At 47.5% G+C, this 8,059-nt stretch overlaps 1 protein-coding gene across 2 annotated transcripts in view; it reads right to left on the bottom strand.

The window, feature by feature from the left end:
- SLC25A20 (solute carrier family 25 member 20) overlaps positions 1–8,059 on the bottom strand; it is a 37,648-nt gene that overhangs the window by 7,256 nt on the left and 22,333 nt on the right. The gene's annotated exons all lie outside the window — the stretch shown is intronic.

Raw genomic sequence — 8,059 nt, 5'->3', positions numbered from 1 at the left:
AAAAAAAAAAAAAAAAAAAAAAAAAAAGAAAAGGTGAACAGAAAATTTCACTCAGAGCTCTAAGTGCCCAGACAGGGGTCCTGTACAGAGAGGGCTCCTATGCAGAGCCAGAGGAGGGCCAAAGAGAGGCTCCTACCCTGTCCCTCAGAGCCAAGAACCTGGGGTAGGCAGGGGTAATCCCAGGAAAAATCTGAAAGACAGCTCCGTGCAGGATCCACACGGGGATCCCACTTGTTCAGGGCCAAGAGGAGTCAGAACACACAAGAGCATCAACCAAACAATAATTAAAGCTGGAAAGGGAGTTCAACTTTATCAGTTCCAAGGAGAAACACTTACAAATATATAAACCAAATAGTTTTTTTACATACCAGGATTAACCAGTTAAAAAATAATAGAAAACGCTGGGCACGGTGGCTCACACCTGTAATCCCAGCACTTTAGGAGGCTGAGGCGGGCAGATCACGAGGTCAGGAGTTTGAGACTAGCCTGACCAACATGGTGAAACCCTGTCTCCACTAAAAATACAAAAATTAGCCAAGCGTGGTGGCGCACGCCTGTAATCTCAGCTACTCAGGAGGCTGAGGCAGGAGAATCACTTGAACCCAGGACGTGGAGGTTGCAGTAAGCTGAGATCATGCCACTGCACCCCAGCCTAGGAGACAGAGCAAGACTCTGTCTCAATCAATCAGTCAATCAATCAAGGAAAGGGATCCCATTCAAAATAGCAATAAAGGCCGGGCACAGTGGCTCACGCCTGTAATCCCAGAAGTTTGGGAGGCCAAAGCAGGCAGATCACCTGAGGCCAGGAGTTCCAAGACCAGCCTGGCCAACATGGTGAGATCCCCATCTCTACCAAAAATACAAAAGTTAGCTGGGCATAGTGACAGGCACCTGTAATCCCAGCTACTCAGGAGGCTGAAGCAGGAGAATCACTTGAACCTGGGAGGCGGAGGTTGTAGTGAGCCGAGATTGCACCGTTGCACTCCAGTCTGGGTGACAGAGTAAGACTCTGTCTCAAAAAAAAAAAAAAAAAAAAAGGCAATAAAATATATGTGAATTAAGCAATAGACTTTGTATAAATAAAACTCTAATATATCTGAGGATTACAAAATAAGAGGTCAATAAAAAGAGTCCCAATTCTAGTTGGGAAAAGTTTTCAATCAGAAAGATTTCTATTTTTCTAAAAATAATAAATTTAAGATAATGTCAATTGAGTATCAATGGGTGTTTTTGGTATAACTTCTGCAAAGGATCTGGACATATGTACCTGGTATGTCTGAGGAACAGAAGGAAGGTCATGTGATCTGAGAATGCTGGAGCCAATTCACAATGACCTTGGGGGCCATGGAGGATTGGGCATGGGAATAACATATTTACAGAATCCTATCATTGTTATGTATGTAGAGACTGTAAGAAGGGAAACAAGTAAAGAGGCCCTCACTGTCATCCAGGACAGTGATGAAGGTGGCCTGAAGCAGTATGGCCGCAATGGAGATGGTGTGAAGGGATGGATTTGGTATAATGTTGAAAACCAGCGTAATTGCTCAAGAGATGGAATCTAAACTGTGGGAGAAAAAGAGGAATTTAGGAGGACTCCTGGGCTATAAGTCTGAATAATTACAAGGATACTATTGTCATCAACTGAACTGAAAAATGCTGAGAGTAGAGGAGGTATGGGGAAGACCAGGAGTTCGGTTTTGTACATGATGACTTTGAGGCACCTATTAGCATCCACATAGAAATGTTGGATAAACTAGTCTGGAGTTCAGGAAAAGTCTGAGTTGGAGACATAATTTTTTTTTTTTTTTTTTTTTTTGAGACGGAATCTTGCTCTGTCACCAGGCTGGGGTGCAGTGGCACGATCTCGGCTCACTGCAACTTCCGCCTCCTGGGTTCAAGTGATTCTCCTGCCTCAGCTTCCCAAGTAGCTGGGACTACAGGCACGCACCACCACACCTAGCTAATTTTTGTATTTTTAGTAGAGATGGCCAGGATGGTCTCGATCTCTTGACCTCGTGATCCGTCTCCCTCAGCCTCCCAAAGTGATGGGATTACAGGCATGAGACACGGCGTCCAGCCAGAGATATAAATTTGAGTCATCAGCATAAAAATGGTGTCTAGCCGGGCGCGGTGGCTCAAGCCTGTAATCCCAGCACTTTGGGAGGCCGAGACGGGCGGATCACGAGGTCAGGAGATCGAGACCATCCTGGCTAACACGGTGAAACCCCGTCTCTACTAAGAAATACAAAAAACTAGCCGGGCGAGGTGGCAGGCGCCTGTAGTCCCAGCTACTCGGGAGGCTGAGGCAGGAGAATGGCGTGAACCCGGGAGGCGGAGCTTGCAGTGAGCTGAGATCCGGCCACTGCACTCCAGCCTGGGCTACAGAGCGAGACTCCGTCTCAAAAAAAAAAAAAAAAAAAATGGTGTCTAAAAGTCATGAGACAAGGCTGGGTGCAGTGACTTACTCCTGTAATCTCAGCACTCTGGGAGGTTGAGGTGGGCAGAGCACTTGAGGCCAGAGTTCCAGACCAGGCTGGTCAACACGGTAAAACCCTGTTTCTAAAAAAAAAAAAAAAAAAAGTCACCCAAAATTAGCTGGGTGTGGTGGTGTGTGCCTGTAGTCCCAGCTACTTGGGAGGCTGAGGTACAAGAATCACTTAAACCCCGGAGGTCTGGGTTGCAGTGAGCTGATATCGCGCCACTGCACTCCAGCCTGGGAGACAAAGCAAGACTCTGTCTCAAAAAAAAAAAAAAAAAAGAAAAGAGAGAACGAACCACTGCAGTGTAAAAGTCACCAGTGACCGGCTGGGCACAGTGGCTCATGCCTGTAATTCCACAGCACTTTGGGAGGCCGAGGCGGGTGGATCACAAGGTCAGGAGATGGAGACCATCCTGGCCAACACGGTGAAACCCCGTCTCTACTAAAAATTAAAAAAAAAAATTAAGCAAGCATGGTGGTGCATGCCTATAATCCCAGCTACTCAGGAGGCTGAGGCAGGAAAATTGCTTGAACCAGGGAGTTGGAGGTTGTAGTTAGCTGAGATGGCGCCACTGCACTCCAGCCTGGTAACAGAGCGAGAATCTGTTTCAAAAAAAGGAAGAAAAAAAAAAAAGTCACTAGTGACCTTGATAAAACCATTTATTTGCAGTTGTGAGGCAAAAGCCAGATTGGAGCAGGTTTAACAATTAGAGAAGAGGAACTGGAAATGGCAGGTAGAAAAAAAAACAAGAAACAGGCCAGTGTGGCAGCTCACACCTGTAATCCCAGCACTTTGGGAGGCCAAGGTGGGTGGATCACCGGAGGTCAAGAGTTCAAGACCAGCCTGACCAACAAGGCGAAACCCCATCCCTACTAAAAGTACAAAAATTAGCAGGGCGTGGTGGTGCGCACCTGTATTCCCAGCTACTCGGGAGGCTGAAGCAGGAGAATCGCTGGAACCTGGGAAGCAGAGGTTGCAGTGAGCCGAGATCATGCCACTACATTCCAGCCTGGGTGAGAGAGAAAAACACCACCTAAAAAAAAAAAAAAAAAAAAAACAAAAAACAAAACAGAAACAACTTTTTCAAAGAGTTTTCGTGTAAGAGGGAGCAAAGTCATGAAGCATAGAAATTGGTGTGGAAAAGACTAGAGAGAAGTTTGTTTTTTTGAGACAAGGTCCTACTCTGCTGCTCAGGCTAGAGTACAGTGGCATGATTTCTGCTCACTGTAGCCTCAACTGCCTGTGCTCAAACGATCCTCCCACCTCAGACTCCTAAGTAGCTAAGACTACAGATGCATGCCACCACACCTATTTTTTTTCTTTTTTTGAGACAGAGTTTCACTCTTGTTGCCCAGACTGGAATGCAATGGCATGATCTCGACTCACTGCAACCTCTGCCTCCCAGGTTCAAGCAATTCTCCTGTCTCAGACTCCTGAGTAGCTGGGATTATAGGCGCCTGCCGCCACGCCTGGCTAATTTCTTGTATTTTTAGTAGAGATGGGGTATCATCATTTTGGCCAGGCTGGTCTTGAACTCCTGACCTCAGATGATTCACCCGCCTCGGCCACCCAAAGTGCTGGGATTACAGTTGTGAGCCACCGTGCCTCGCCCACATCTGGCTAATTTTTCTATTTTTTTGTAGAGATGGGGTTTTGCCATGTTGCCCAGGCTGGTCTCAAACTCCTGGGCTCAGGTGATCCATACACCTCAGCTTCCAAAAGTGCTGAAATTATAGGCGTGAGACACCACGCCCAAAGTTGGTTTTTTTTTTTTTTTTTGAGATGGAGTTTCGCCCCTGTTGCCCAGGCTGGAGTGCGGTGGTGAGATCTCGGCTCACCACAACCTCTGCCTCCCGGATTAAAGCGATTCTCCTGCCTCAGCCTCCCAAGTCACTGGGGTTACAGGTATGCGCCACCATGCCTGGCTAACTTATTTTTTTGTATTTTTAGTAGAGATGGGGTTTCTCCATGTTGGTCAGGCTGGTCTTGAACTCCCAACCTCAGGTGATCCACCCACCTTGGCCTCCCAAAGTGCTGGAATTATAGGCATGAGCCACCGCACCTGAAGTTTGGTTTTTTTCTTTTTTTTTTTTTTTTTTTTTGAGATAGAGTCTTGCTCTGTTGCTCAGGCTGGAGTGCAGTGGCACGATCTCAGCTCACTGCAAGCTCCTCCTCCTAGGTTCACGCCATTCTCCCACCTCAGCCTCCCAAGTAGCTGGGACTAAAGGCACCCGCCACCACGCCCAGCTAATTTTGTTTTTGTATTTTTAGTAGAGATGGGGTTTCACCATGTTAGCCAGGATGGTCTCGATTTCCTGACCTCGTGATCCGCCAGCTTCGGCCTCCCAAAGTGCTGGGATTACAGGAGTGAGCCACCGCACCCGGCCCACAGTTTGTATTTTTAAGATGAAAAATGCAAGCATGTTTATGCCTTTATTCCTGACGAGAATGATCGAGTGGAGAGCAGAAACTGATGTCAGTGGCTGAGGGGAAAAAAAAACAAACAATGTTTGTGTCTGGGCAAGAGGGGATGGGATCCAGTGCACAAAGAGGCCTGGGATCAAGCAGAAGCACAGGTCATCCTTGATAGAAACAAGCAGGGCGGCCGGGCAGGGTCGCTCTTTTTGTTAGCCAGGCCGGGTGACACCTGTAGTCCCAGCTAATAGGAGGCTGAGGCAGGAAGATCACTTGAACCCAAGAGTTTGAGGATGCAGTGAGCCATTATCAGACCACTATACTCCAGCCATGCAGCAGAGCAGCAAATAAGCAGGGTGAGACTCTGTCTCTAGAAAAAAGAGAAAGAGGCCAGGCGCGGTGGCTCAAGCCTGTAATCCCAGCACTTTGGGAGGCCGAGACGGGCGGATCACGAGGTCAGGAGATCGAGACCATCCTGGCTAACACGGAGAAACCCCGTCTCTACTAAAAAATACAAAAAACTAGCCGGGCGAGGTGGCGGGCGCCTGTAGTCCCAGCTACTCGGGAGGCTGAGGCAGGAGAATGGCATAAACCCGGGAGGCGGAGCTTGCAGTGAGCTGAGATCCGGCCACTGTNAAAAAACAACAACAAACTAGAGATACAACTACAAGAAAACTCAACAATTGCATTCCTAGGCATTTATCCCAGAGAAATGGAGAAATGAAGACTTACTTTCTGACAAAAGCCTCTGTATACAAATGTTTATAGCATCTTTATTCCTAAAAACCTCAAATTAGAAACAACACAGATGATGTTAGGTGGAAGAATAGTTAAATTATGATAATCCATACTATGACTACTATTCAGCAATAAAAATGAATGCAGTATTCATATATGCGATAATCCGAATGAATCTCTAGAAAATTATGCTGAGGGCGGGGCATGGTGGCTCATGCCTATAATCTCAGCACTTTGGGAGGCAGAGGCAGGAGGATCACCTAAGGTCAGGAGTTCAAGACCAGGCTGGCCAACATGGTGAGACCCGCACCCACCCCAGCCCCCATCTCTACTAAAAATACAAAAATTAGCCGGGCTTGGTGGTGCGTGTCTGTGATCTCAGTTACTCGGGAAGCTGAGACAGGAGGATCGCTTGAAACCAGGAAGCGGAGGTTGCAGTGAACCGAGACTGTGCCACTGTACTCCAGCCTGGGCAACAGAATGAGACTCCATCTCAGAGAGAAAAAAAAAAAAATTATACTGAGTTTATTTATTTATTATTTATTTTTGAGACAGAGTCTCGCTCTGTTGCTCAGGCTGGAGTACAGTGGCGTGATCTCAGCTCACTGCAATCTCTGCCTTCCAGGTTCAAGCAATTCTCTGCCTCAGCCTCCCAAGTAGCTGGGATTACAGACGCCTGCTATCATGGCCGGCTAATTTTTGTATTTTTTGTGGAGACGGGGGTTTTACCATCTTGGCCAGGCTGGTCTTGAACTCCTGACCTCGTGATCTACCCCCCTCGGCCTCCCAAAGTGCTGGGATTACAGGCGTGAGCCACCACGCTTGGCCTATTTATTTATTATTTATTTTTATTTTTTGTTTATTTTTTCGCTTTGTCACCGAGGCTGCAGTACAGTGGCACGATCCTGGCTCACTGCAACCTCTGCCTCCTGGGTTCAAGCAATTCTCGTGCCTCAGCCTCCCGAGTAGCTGGGATTACAGGCATGCACCACCACACCCGGCTAATTTTTGTATTTTTAATAGAGACGGGGTTTCTCCATGTAGGCCAAGCAGGTCTTGAACTCCTGACGTCAGGTGAACAACCCGCCTCGGCCTCACAAAGTGCAGGGATTACAGGTGTGAGCCACCGTGCCTGGCCAATGCTGAGTTTAAAATCCAATCTATGCTGGGCATGATGGCTCATGCCTATAATCCCAGCACATTGGGAGGCCAAGGCAGGCAGATCGCTTGAGCTCAGAGTTTCAAGGCCAGCCTGGGCAACATGGTAAAACCCCATCTCTAAAAAAATAAACAAAACTAGCAGGGCATGGTGACGCACACCTGTAGTCTCAGATACTCAGAAGCCTGAGGTAGGAATGGCTTCATCGCAGGAGGCAGAGATTGCAGTGTGCTGAGTCTAGCCACTGTACTACAGAGACTGGGTGACAGAGAGCCAGACCCTGTCTCAAAAATAAAGAAAGAAATAAAAAAATTTAAAAAGCCAATCCAGGCCAGGCGTGGTGGCTTATGCCTATAATCCCAGCACTCTGGGATGCCAAGGTGGGTGGATCACCTGAGGTCAGGAGTTTGAGACCAGCCTGGCCAACATGATGCAACCCTGTCTCTACTAAAAATACAAAAATTAGCAGGACATAGTGTCAGGTGCTGTAATCCCAGCTACTGGGGAGGCTGAGGCAGGAGAATCACTTGAACCTGTGAGGAGGAGGTTGCAGTGAGCCAAGATTGTGCCACTGCACTCCAGCCTGGGCGATAAGAGCAAGACTCCATCTAAAAACAAAAAACAAAAACAAAAACAAAAAACAAGCCAATCCAAAGACTTTATATACTATACGATTCCATTCATATAACATAGTTGTTCTGGCCGGGCACAGTGGCTCAAGCCTGTAATCCCAGCACTTTGGGAGGCCGAGACGGGCGGATCACGAGGTCAGGAGATCGAGACCATCCTGGCTAACACGGTGAAACCCTGTCTCTACTAAAAAAAAAAATACAAAAAACTAGCCGGGCGCGGTGGCGGGCGCCTGTAGTCCCAGCTACTCGGGAGGCTGAGGCAGGAGAATGGCGTAAACCCAGGAGGCGGAGCTTGCAGTGAGCTGAGATCAGGCCACTGCACTCCAGCCCGGGTGACAGAGCAAGACTCCGTCTCAAAAAAAAAATAAAAATAAAAAAATATAACATCGTTGTTCTGTATTGTTTTGTTTTTGTTTTTGAGATGGAATTTTTGCTCTTGTTGCTCGGCTGGAGTGCAATAGCATGATCTTGGCTCAATGAAAACTCTGCCTCCTGGATTCAAGTGATTCTCCTGCCTCAGTCTCTCGAGTAGCTGGTATTACAGGCATGCACCACCACTCCTGGCTAATTTTTGTATTTTTAGTAGAGACGGGGTTTCACCATGTTGGTCAGGTTGGTCTCGAACTCCTGACCTT

Source organism: Theropithecus gelada, chromosome 2, assembly GCF_003255815.1.
Source record: "Theropithecus gelada isolate Dixy chromosome 2, Tgel_1.0, whole genome shotgun sequence".
In the NCBI taxonomy this organism is placed as follows: domain Eukaryota; kingdom Metazoa; phylum Chordata; class Mammalia; order Primates; family Cercopithecidae; genus Theropithecus; species Theropithecus gelada.
The sequence above is the reverse complement of the archived record's forward strand: the minus strand, read 5'-3'. Positions and strand labels throughout refer to the sequence as shown.